At 33.3% G+C, this 12,253-nt stretch overlaps 1 long non-coding RNA gene across 1 annotated transcript in view; it reads right to left on the bottom strand.

Annotated features, from left to right (window-relative positions):
- LOC126968612 (uncharacterized) overlaps positions 1–12,253 on the bottom strand; it is a 54,609-nt gene that overhangs the window by 31,597 nt on the left and 10,759 nt on the right. The window contains exon 2 of the long non-coding RNA XR_007730260.1: positions 10,650–10,713. This is a non-coding gene — a long non-coding RNA (uncharacterized LOC126968612). The remainder of the gene's footprint in view (positions 1–10,649; positions 10,714–12,253) is intronic.

Genomic DNA, 12,253 nt, shown 5'->3' with positions numbered 1-12,253 from the left:
GCTATTTGCTCGCTGATACTATATATAATATAGTGGTAAACAATTTAAGCAAAAGATACTAAATGTCAAATTATGCGTTTTATGTTGGCATGACTAAAAAGCGCCACCTATATGAGTAACCTGTAACTATTTTTTATTATTCAGAGCCATCTACAATACATTTACAGAATCAATATAAATATAGATGAGTTCGTATAATGAGCGGTCGATCGAACATTCATGACATAACAATAGATGTCACTATTAAGAGATACCGTTATTTTTTTTTATTAAATTGCTTAGCCAGCTATGAATACAGCACTCATTCTTATTAGTTATTTGTTAGTGATCGTTTGAACGGTGTTTGAGTAAAACGATTACATACATCAAACCAGTAATATCTTAATATATATAAATTACGTGACACGTTGTTTGTCCGCGATGGACTCCTAAACTAATGAACGGATTTTAATGGGGATTATTTCATGGAGTCCAGTTAAGTCCAACTTGAGAGATAGGATAGTATTTATTTCGATTTCAAGAGGAGTCAAAAGTGCATTGCCAACCTTGTAAATCGTATTTTCTTGGTTACCGCGAGTATTTCACATTTAAATAAAACACTTTTAAAGGATTAAAACGTGTGTAATTGTTACATTTTTATTTTAGTTTACCCGACGTTTCAAGACCTTTCCAGATCTCGTTTTCAGGGGGACTATTGGTATTTGGTATGTGTAGTTGTTGGTTTATTTAACTAAACTACATATACCAATAAAGAAGAGGACACTGTCAGTAAATTTTGCCAAAAACCATCTGTGTACAGCAATTACCACCTCCGAGGAGATAAATGGCGCCAAACTTCATAATGACAACTATGACAAATACTTTCTTTGACTCACTTCATCTGCAGTCCCCCTGAAAACGAGATCTGGAAAGATCTTGAAACGTCGGGTGAACTAAAATAAAAATGTAACTTTTACGCAAACATCTAATGTAAAACAGTTACAATTACACGCGTTTTAATCCTTTAAAAGTGTTTTATTTAATCCTTGTAAATCGTCCAATAAGAGTAAATAATATCACTAAGGATCGAACCGGGGGCACTGTGGTGAGAGTCAACCGTTCAACCTATTGTGCCACTGACGCTTACCTATAGCTTTATATATTATAGCTATATGTATGTAGCAGACTTAATATTATCATAGTATCACCTACCTTATTAATATTTCTTGGATCATTTATACGTCTAGATAGACTGTGTGTGTGTGAAAATGTCAAAATTTTGAGAGAACTGAGGTTAACAGATAACCGCTATTTTGAGCAATGCACACACTCTAACATAAAGTGACGTACAAATCGGAGTGTAAGACGTAGCTTGTCACGCACACTAAAGTAATAAACCTGGACTGTTTTCATAAAATGTGTAGCAGCAATAGGCTCTATTTAGACGTATAAATAGTTGTATAATATAATGTGCAAATACAAAATAAAACATATTTTCCACTAAAGCTAATCTAGAAATACGGGGATAAAGATAAAAACCCGAAACACGTTATGCTCAGTAACTATAATTCAATATAAGAACTTATAAAGAAATGTAGGGTCTACACAAAAAATCTTTTCTTAGCATGTACTTATGATTCGAGTATCTGACACGAAAGAATTCGTTATACCCGAATGAAAAGAAATATTGATAGACTATATGATATCGCCGCGAGCCACCTAAAATGTATGAATAATGTAAAAAACGAACTACAAATACTTGAAAACTGAATTCACAAAATTATTTTTTGGCTTGGCGGTACCTTAATAAAGTATACCTAAATTAATTAAACTCAATGTTTTACATCCTGCCTCATTTCTCCGCCTATTACATATTTATTGGGATCCGAACCCAAATTTACTGATTACTCATGAAGTGTCCGAACTCCGAAGACAGTGGACGGGTGCCCTTATTACCCACTCCGCAGCTCATAGATACGTAAATTGGAAATCTGTGTGTTTGTCATAGGCCTGCACCAGGTAATAGGCACTTTTTCTAAAATAAACTTCTATAAACCATTCTTCTTCGTCGGATTACTCTTGACAGAGCAGTCGTGGTCACGTCGAACGACGAACGATTCTACGCCAGTTATGGCCCTGGCTGTTGCTTCTCTGGCACATATGTTGAGGGGAGTATTGGTTAGGGCTTTGATCTGGTCTGTCCAGCGCATAGGGGAGCGTCCTCTTGACCTACTGCCATAACATGATGATATCATGATACAAACATATAACCATGATATAAACCATGATGCCTAATTAAAAAGCGGCCATATTGCGAGTTGGACTCGCAAGTAACATAATTTAAAAGTGTTTCTAGTTCGTTGTAACTTTGGTCGATGTTATATTAATAGTGTATTTAAAAAAAAGCTACTCACTAGAACTCGTTCAAACCAATTTTCGGTGGAAGTTTGCGTGGTAATATACATCATATATTTTCTTAGTTTTATCATTCTCATATTTTAGAAGTTACACACATTTTACCACTTTGGAAGTGTCTCTCGCGAAACTATTCACTTTAGAAAAAAAATGATATGGGAAACCACAATATCATTTATCTCAATAACACGTATGGATTTGATGAAAAAAAAAAATGTTTTTTTTTTTTCTATTTTTGTGTGAAAATCTTAAAGCGGTCCACAGAATACATCTACTTACTAAGTTTCAACAGTATAGTTCTTATAGTTTCGGGAAAAAGTGGCTGTGACATACGGACGGACACACAGACAGACAGACATGACGAATTTATTAGGGTTCCGTTTTTTGCCAATTCGTTACGAAACCCTAAAAATTACCGTGGTTCAAACTTACAGAAATTATTACATTACAAAAGTATTTAAATAGTCACTATGTAGGTAGTATAATGAATATCTTGCACGATGCTATGCAATTGCAACCCTTGGTGTGCGATTTCGACTCGCATTTGAGCGGTTTCTTAACAGACTTCAAAAAAGGAGGAGGTTCTCAATTCGTCGGTATGTTTTCTTTATGTTTGTTACCCCAGAACCTTCGACTTGGTGAACCGATTTGGATAATTATTTTTTATTGTTTTCCGATTCCAAAAATAACATTTATCGTAACTAGAATTAAATTAATTACTTAGATTGTATAAAAATACACAATTATTTTTATACTTTTTAGTGCATATTATATCTATTGTTTTGGAATAGTGTTTTTGAAGTCGGTTGTTTTTTGTTATTAGTTTATCGCATTCAGACAGACACGCTATGGGTTAATAATACTGACAAACTTTTACACAAATTATCTCGCTTCAAACTAATGCATAGCCATGACCACGATATATAATTAATAAAATATACTTACATATACAATTAAACATACATAATATTTAAACATCCATAACTCGGAAACAATTTAATTTCCTTTATACATATACAATATGATTATTATTGGCAGCAAAGTTAAATACGAATTACGTAATTGAACGCGCTGCAGTAATTGCAGGGAGCAGCTGCTGTTGTGGCCTGTGAGACGCTTAGATGGGTGGGAGAGGGGTGAGAGAGGGGGAACACCTCCTGCAGCCCACTCGAGCGAGATACACGTGCCACCTTGACCTTGGCTCTTCACACAGATACAAGCTCACACACACACACACACATGGCTGTGTGCACAATTCGCTTACACGGGTAGCGATCGCGCGTATGTAGTTGTGTATTTCTGTATATGTACTTTGTGCATTTGCACACACTTGTATTTACTTACGTAATCTATCTCGTTATAAATATATTATAATGTTGCAATGATTTTTGCTCTTAATATTTACACAGTTTGGTTTATGCCTTAGTACTCATAGCTTTAATATTTTAAATATACTATCATGTGTTATGTTTGCTTGGTCATATTAATAATAAGCCTTTTATTGATTCCAACAATCTTCGAATACATAATATTATCTTTAGACTACGCGTATAATATAAAAGTTATGTTGGAACCCCATTCTGGGTATACACCTCCTCCAGCTTACTCCATGTATCCCTCTTCTGTGCTTTTCCTCTCCATTCTCTTACTGCCATTTTTATTATTTCATCTACGCATCTGTTTCTTGGGCGGCCTCTATTTCTTTTGACAGTCCTTCCCAAATTGTCGTTTCTACTGTCCATCTTTTGTCCATGAATCTCATATTGGTCATGTTAAGGGGTCGGCAGAAAGTTGTTGATGATAAAGTACCTACCTAGATTGATATTACCAATATACAGAACTAATGCCAAGGATGAATCAGGAAACTAGGTTTCCTTTTTTTATGACAAAAACTCACTGGAAAAGCACAACGTTCACTTGATGGTTAGGTTTAACATCTCTTACTAGGGTTGCCAACGAACTAGGGTTGCCACTTGCCAATCCTACTATATGATAGAATATCGTACTGTTTAAAGTGAAACTACTATATTTTATCAGGATACAGAGTGCATATTTTCTATGATGATCAAAGAGGAACAATAAGGGCAGTAGAGACAGTATCAGTCTGATAAAAGCAGAGTTAAAGGTGTTCTGTAACTTAAAATTAGATTGTAATGATAGTTACGAATTATTCTTTAAAAAAAAACCTATAAATCAAAGCAGTATAAAATATTAATATAAGAATTAAATATTAATATAAGAATTGTTACATAAAGATATTTTTTCACGTATTAATTCCCTGTCTACTATATTTTTTTGGGTGCCTACTGAATCCAAAAATACTATATATGGTATAAAAAAGTTGTTAGCTATGGCTGAGAACGCAATATGATAAACAGTGATTTGTTTCGCCGTAGGTACCTTACATACGTGTGCAACCTTACCTTACCTTAGCATTAAATGCATACCTACTTAAAATACTCTTCTAAACTATATATGTATATATATGTACTTTTAAACTTACACAGGTCACTGTCGTATAACCAACTGTTACTAAACACATTTTTATAAAAACTTTGAAAGAATGTTGTTAATGGTTAGGGATAACACCAGGAACATACATAAACTATAACTAAGTAACTTATAATGCCTACTAGTTGGCTAAGGCCCGATTTCACCGTTGAAGTAGAACGCGATTAGAGCTCTTTAAACTACGCTTCTAATTTCAGCTGAAAACAAGTTTACAGATTCAATTCTGATGTCACCGACACAAACTAAATGTAGTTTAATGCTAAATCACGTTTAAATGCTGACCGCCGAATTTTGGACGTCAACTTGTTTAATCGCGTTCAAGAGCTGTCACTGTCGCTATCGTAATAGAAAGATGACATACAATTTTGATTTTGATCATACTTATTGATAACTAGCTGATCCGGCAAACGTTGTTTTGCCATATAAATTATTTATAGAGTTGGACCGTTTCTTGGACATTGCAACATTACTTTATTTTTCTAAAATAAAATATTTTACTAAAATAAACATAAGTTACTCCTTATTACATCAGCCATCTGCCAATAAAAGTCCCGTCCAAATCGATCCAGCCATTTCAGAGATTAGCCGGAACAAACAGACAGACAGACAAAAGTTTAAAAAAATATATATTGGTGTAAGTACCATATATATACCTATATTCATACACATATGGTAAAAAACGGTTATTTCGATATTGAAACTGACACTCCAATCTTATTTATATGTATAGATAGTTTTGACAGATATTTGATACATTTTATTGATTATGGCATGTAAACTCGGTTTACGTTACAACACGCTCAAACGGTATTGGTGAAATCGCTTTGTGTTTAATTGAGATCAACACTGGCATTAGGACTCGTTTACGTAAAACTGAGTTTTATTGAACTCAGTTTGAAGTGTTATTGGTGAAATCAGGGCTAAGTCGAATTGTTCAAAACAAATGTAGCCCTCAGGCTATTAAATAATAAATTGTATGAATTCTGATACGAGACTGAACGGATTTCGAAGCGTTTCAACATCTAAATATGCCTCGTGTAGAGACGACATACTTTTGGTGAAAGACGTAACTTAGCGGAATTAGCACTCACAAAAGAAAGACAAGGAGGAACCCCGTCTTTTTCGTTTGAGCCGCCCGCGCCAGCCGCTCAGCTAAAGCTTACGCTACGCCATTGGACCGACTTCAGAGCGATGACCTTAGTTTATTGGTAGAATAAATAAGTCAGAATAAATAAGTGAATAATTGTCGCTAGTTGATAGTTGGTACACGTGGTGCCGTGAAGCATCGGTACGTGTTACATTTTATTAGGGTCCCGTACCAAATGTGTAGCTAATGGGATTCCTATTACTAGGACTCTGTGGTCGGTCTCTCAGCGGGTAATTATAAATATTGTCCAGGGAGGCGATGGCTGGTCCATGTGTCATGCTCGGAACCGGCGATACTTGTGGATACTGTTTTTAATATTAAAATGTTCATGTTTATAAAATAAAAGTATTTTAGTATATTTTAGTTTTACAGGTATATCATCTCATCATCATCAGCCGGAAGACGCCGTGCTGGACAAAGACCTCCCCCAATCAATTTTTATATGAAATGTTCTTTTTATTTTAGCATTTAATCTTAGGGATGTTGATTTATGGTCTCTCCGTATCCGATCAATCTACTTCATATCCGAGTCAATTGTCGTACAGAGTTTTTATAACACAATGTATAATAGTATACAATATAATAAACAATAGTTGAAAAAAACTAAAAAACACGCTTTATGTAAAATTCCACTAAAAAATAGAAAATAAATTTTAATAAATTTAAAATGAAAGTAGTGTAAAAAGAATATTTTATAGTTAAAAAAAAAGCGTGGGGTGTAGAAATTATATCAATAATATCTTAAAGCACACCACGATTTTTTACACTACATATTTTCAATTTAAATTTATTTTTAGTTGAATTTTATATACTTTATTAAACTTTTATTTATTTTTTTTTTAGTTAAATTTTCTATAAAAGCGTATTTTTAAAACTATTAAGTACTTTAACATCAATTCCTGCCTTATCGACTATAGATAAAAATTATATAAAATGACAAAAATCTTAGTTTGCAAATTGAATAATGGAATAATCTTATCAAATTAGTGTATTGTCATCAGTCCTCAATAAATTTATCAAGTTTGAATGTAATCTGGCCGTTTAAAGTGGGTCAAAATCGCGTCTAAAGGGACTCCTGTTTGTAACTGACTAGTTACAAATATACATACAAACATACAAGTGAAGCTAATATAAAAATAGATATGGATATTTCAGCGTATCAACAAGGCACGATGCATACCATTTCGTGTCGGATATTAAGTATATTCGCTATTTTATCTTATCGACACAGTGATATCATTGCGTCCAGTACATACACGTGCTAAACTAATATTAGACTCGATTCTAAAACAGCGGTCTCTTTGTGAAAATAATGCTGTTTACTGTAAAGAACAAAAGACGATTCTGCCTCAGGAACAATACCTTTTATGATATCTTTAGAATAAGGCGAATGGCGAACTCGTAATAAAATAGTCGCTAGTTAATACACGTGGTGCCGTGAATCATCGGTACGTGTTACTTTTTATTAGGGTCCCGTACCAAACGTGTAGCTAATGGGAATCCTATTACTGGGACTCCGGGGTCGGTCTCTCAGCGGGTAATTATAAATATTGTCCAGGGAGGCGATTGGCTGGTCCATGTGTCATGCTCAGAACGATACTTGTAGATACTGATTTAAAATTAAAGTATGCATTCTTATAAAATCATCAGCCGGAAGACGTCCACTGCTTGACAAAAATGTTTATTTATTTATAGTGAAAGAGAGTGGCTTAAAAGCGTCGCACAGCCGACAATAGCTGTCCTCGTCTGACAAATGATGTTATGCGGTAACTCTCTTTCACTCTACCTTGAATATTTATTATCTTTAACAGCCAGTAACCCTTATTTGCGGCCAGATTTAATTAAGCAACCATATATGATAATTAATAGAAAAAAATTAGCTTCAATTAGACATATAATTAATAAATATAAGTTATAAACGTATAAATTTATCGAAGTCATACCTGTTTACACCTGGCTGCAAAGAGGTGCGGCCAGGTGCGGAACGGCAATCTTCATATTAATTACCGTGATGTAGACGTTATTTTATTTAAAAAATAAATAAAAGAAATTTTCTACCAAAAATCAATTAAAAATAATGGCAGCCAAATTTTGATAGGCACCCTAGTACATATATATTCTCCTAATTATTAATAAACTTAAAAATTTGGTTTTAAACAATAAGTCGATGAACGCACCAATCCTGCAGCGGGATCTTGGACTATTAAGGAAGGTGTAAGCGCTTTTATTATGAATAAAGTTCATTTTTATTTAGAATATATATAAGATTTTTTCCTCGCATCATAATACCTTTATTTATTTATAGTGTGTGTTCATTTATGTCATCTACAGTACTCTTTTTTTTATTGAAGAGGAGGACAAATGAGCAGTCACCTGATGTTAAGTGATCACCGCCGCACACATTCTCCTGCAAACCAGAAGAATAACAGGAGCGTTGCCGGCCTTTAAGAAATGTTTAGGTACCTACGAGCTTTTTGAGGGTAACCCATGTCGTATCGTAGTCTATAACCGTTGGGCTTTTATTTATTAATTTACATTTTTTTTACTTGATCGTGTAAGGCATTAAGTGTTTGACGTTTGAGTATTTTTGTTACATTACATAGGTTGTAATGAAAATTATTTGTAAAACGATTACGCTGTGAATGTTGATTTAAAAGAGTGGCACAGAGTTTTTTGCCACTTCTTCTGATTATAGCTCAAAAATGGTAAAAAGAAAAAACTTTTGGCATTCATAAGTGTCATTTCCTATCCCTATTTCCTTGACCTAGATAAATACAGTGAGTTTGAACTAATTTGATAATATGTGTATTTCTAAAATTTTGACAGAGTGGGTCCGTTATAACAATAAATGAAATAAAACATAAATGGCGCATGACCGCAATGCGAATAATTTTTTTTTATTACGCGTCAGTGTGACTCGTCCTTAACCGGTTAATGTATAAATATATTTTTGTTTGTTTTCTGTTAAAAAATGGCTGCCATAGAACATGTTTTGCAAGTATTTATATAGACAATTAATTCCTTATCCTTTAACCTTTTATAAATTGACCTCGAAATACCTTTATGAATTACAAATCTATAAATAGGTGCATGAATTTTGATGGAATATTCCATCGATATTAAGATCAGCCCAGAGACCATGTGAAGTTTGATGTAGATCGGATTTTTTGTATAACATATGTTATTATAACTATTATAAAGTAAGAATTTTATACATTTTTAAGGTTTCTTTTTGACTTTGTTGACACACTTTTTATTAGCTTCACCTGTATGTATGTTTGTTTGTAACCGACTCATTTGGGCGTGATTTTGACCCACTTTAAACGGCCAGATTTCGTTCAATCTTCGTAGTATTATCGAGGACCGATGACAATACATTGATTGGATAAAGATTAAAGATATTCCATTTTTCAATTTGCAAAATAAGATTTTTTTAAATTTATATAATTATCATCCATCGTCTATATATAAGACAGGAATTGGTGTTAATTTTTAATTTCTCTTCTATTTTCTAGATCGGTTTTCTATAAAAAGCGTGTTTACTTTTTTTTAACTACTATATATCTTTTATTCAGATTCAAAACCTCTTGCTTGCTAAAAATGGCTTGCCGATGGGAACCAACAGCTTAAGTAAATTTTGAGTGAGTATGTTTAGTGATTTGCAAAATCCCACCCCTTTTCCCGTGAAATGTCGTTATTATTCAAAATGCGTATGCGTCTTGGAATCCTACATTATCTAATAATGTTTTCTAAGAATACTTCATAATTAAGACACAACTATTTTTACTTAAAAATTTTCTTTCTGTTCTGTTACTGTTGCTTTCGGTAAAAAAACATACGGAATATTTCCCCCTCAACCACACGTGTGATTCGGTTGGAGCCCTTCCTATGACCGAATTGGTTTCCAATTACTTTCTTGAGTCAAGTATCCGTCTTTTTTATTACTATATGTATAATGTCTATAAAATTGGGCCACAATAATAACCTGATCATGTGTTTAGGTTTAGATTTAATATGGCCGAACTATTAGACGCAGTCTAGTAGTCGTGCGTGCTGTACCGAGTACGACGTCGGACCAATTGGTGCGAGGCACCGGCAATATCAAATTCAACCATGTGTTTAGGCTATAAAGTGTGGCTTGGTTTACGGTAGAACGTATATTATAAGTACATCTTAATATATATAAATTACGTGACACGTTGTTTATCCGCGATGGACTCCTAAACTAATCAACGGATTTTAATGGGGATTACTGCATGGAGTTCAGTTTAGTCCAAATTGAGAGATAGGATATTTTTTATTTCGATTTGGAACCCATAATTATATTTATTTCCAATTTTTGTTTTGTATGGACATATTTTCTGTGAGAGAATTTATTGACGTACGGTTTGACAGTTCCGCTGTGAAACAATTTCATTATAACAACAGGTAGCATTTTTTACGAAATAATTCTTGATGTTTTGAAATATTTTTGGCAAATTCCTATAAAACAGTATTTTTTTTATTATCTACAGAACAACGTCTGTTGGGTCAGCTAGTATTATACAAAATATAAATAATATATGATGACTCGTGAATTTTAAGAGCAATCACTTACCGGCTGTATTTATTGGTTGGACTTCTATGTTCTTCATTCTCAGGTACAATGGCTGCATGATTATCTGAAACAATTATGAGTTTTACTAGTAGTACTAACATTAATACCATATTCATTTTCTAAAGTCTAATCAAATAGGTATTATATGTCACGCCTACATGGTAGAAAGAAGTTGTTCGTTAATATCAGAATAGTAATAGTTAATTGTTCACTAAAGTTAAATAAAAGGCATAAAAGTCATTTATTTTCTGAAATTAATTCTTTAAGAACTCCTTTTAATGTCATTTATAACACTACCGTTTCGGTAACAAATGGCCCTCTGAGAGAGGAGAAACGGCGCCGGAAACTCTCCCAGCATTCTTTTGCGTTTTTTTAAATAAAATATACAATATTGTACTGCCATTGTTGTTGCTATAAAGTCGTCATAATCTAGTCCCAGGCCGTCCAATTACTTAGATATTCAGCTGTGGAGTAGAAGGATTTACGAAAGAGACATTTTTAATTAAAACATTTAAATTTATTTATAGATTACGTCTTAACAGTTACTGGGACTTTATTACAAAAGTGTATACATTTACCCTCAAAGCTAATATGTATCTTTTAAAGCCTACAAGACTTGCTAACAATGAATCTCTCATTTCTTGTGTTAAAGTAATGAAAATCACAAAAAGGTGACGATTTTCGTGATTTAATGCAATTGCGAGCAATTTCTACAAGAGTGTAATATGTAGGCATGAGTCGAAGTCAAGGGCCTCAAAACACTCAAGTAGTGGAATCACACTTGCCCCGAGTAAAACAATAATATAATGTTTTATAGTTTATATGAGACCGACAGACATATTTAATCAAAATATTTTTATTCCAAGGCAGATTATTGCAAAAAGGTGGTACTATAAATAGGTAGACAATAATATGTGACGCCCTGTAAGATCACAGCAATGTTTTATCTATCTATATATATAAAAATGAATTGCTGTTCGTTAGTCTCGCTAAAACTCGAGAACGGCTGGACAGATTTGGCAACTTTAGGTCTTGAATTATTTGTGGAGGTCCAGAGAAGGTTTAAGAGGTAAATAAATTTGAAATGCTTGGAATTAAATGAAAACAACAATTTCGTTTTTCTTTTGATGTGTCCCCCGTCGTTCATAAATCAAATTGAAATAATAGTTTAAAATGAATAACTAATTTGAATAATAATATTTATATCTTTCTATCTTTCTCAGGATGTAAAAAACAAACTTTAATTATTGATTTTTTATTATTACCTACTACCTATATATGGCAATACAACGTTTGTTGGGTCATCTAGTATAAAATTAATATATATAAGAGATTTCCACGTAAATAGTCACTCATCACGATATCTCTGGAACCATTAGAGCTAAAGACTTGAAATTTGGTAGAAATATTCTTTTCACCGAGTAGAGGTCAGCTAAGAACGGATTTCCCAAAATTTCATCCGCAAGAGTTTTTTTTTATATGAACAGAAAAACGTCTGTCGGGTCAGCTAGTCTATACTAATATTATAAAGCTGCAGTGTTTGTTTGTTTGAACGCGCTAATCTCTGGTACTACTGGTATTTGAGTGATTCTTTCAGTGTTGGG

The sequence above is a fragment of the Leptidea sinapis genome, chromosome 16 (genome assembly GCF_905404315.1).
Source record: "Leptidea sinapis chromosome 16, ilLepSina1.1, whole genome shotgun sequence".
In the NCBI taxonomy this organism is placed as follows: Eukaryota; Metazoa; Arthropoda; class Insecta; order Lepidoptera; family Pieridae; genus Leptidea; species Leptidea sinapis.
The sequence above is the reverse complement of the archived record's forward strand: the minus strand, read 5'-3'. Positions and strand labels throughout refer to the sequence as shown.